The sequence below is a fragment of the Fulmarus glacialis genome, unplaced genomic scaffold (assembly GCF_000690835.1).
Source record: "Fulmarus glacialis isolate BGI_N327 unplaced genomic scaffold, ASM69083v1 scaffold42561, whole genome shotgun sequence".
Classification (NCBI taxonomy): domain Eukaryota; kingdom Metazoa; phylum Chordata; class Aves; order Procellariiformes; family Procellariidae; genus Fulmarus; species Fulmarus glacialis.
The window spans coordinates 23,334-23,962 of record NW_009195529.1 but is presented as its reverse complement, the minus strand read 5'-3'; positions in this window follow the sequence as shown (position 1 = coordinate 23,962).

Below are 629 nucleotides of genomic sequence, written 5' to 3'. Positions count from 1 at the left end.
TCAATGACCAATATTATTAGCACCGGCCACATTTCCCCATCCAAATCCATCCCTTCACAGCGGGAGCCGAAACCCACTTGCGCTGCAGGACCGAGGAGGACGCAAAAGCCCTCGGCTGGGAAAACTTTTCTTTAAAAGAAACCCAAATGTCAGCTCTAAATTGGGTGTTACACGCTCATGCTCCGTCTCTTCATTACTGTATTGTAAAATTACATTAGCCTGCAACGATCTGCATTCAAATGATTCTGTGTCTGGAATGATAACGTGGGAATATGAGATTAAAATGTAATTATGCTCTTTAAAGTCATGGAAGGTTAATAAAATGTTTTTCCAAGTTGCAGAGGCTCCGCAGCCGCAACGCAGAATCACTTACAGGAATCAAGGGAAGGATGAGGTGGGAAGGCGGAGGCAGAGAGAGGCAAAAAAATGTGTAGAAAACATAAAAGGGGGGTTTTGGGGATGAAAATACTGGGGTTATCTGGGATGAGTCACGAGGGAAGTGATCTCAGGATGACGGGGTTTCACGGGGCTGGGCAGACTCAGCCGGGAGCATCCTTGCTGGGCAGTGATGCTCACTGGTACCCGGCCGCGGCCCCGGGGGGACGCTGGGGCCACCAAACATGAATCAA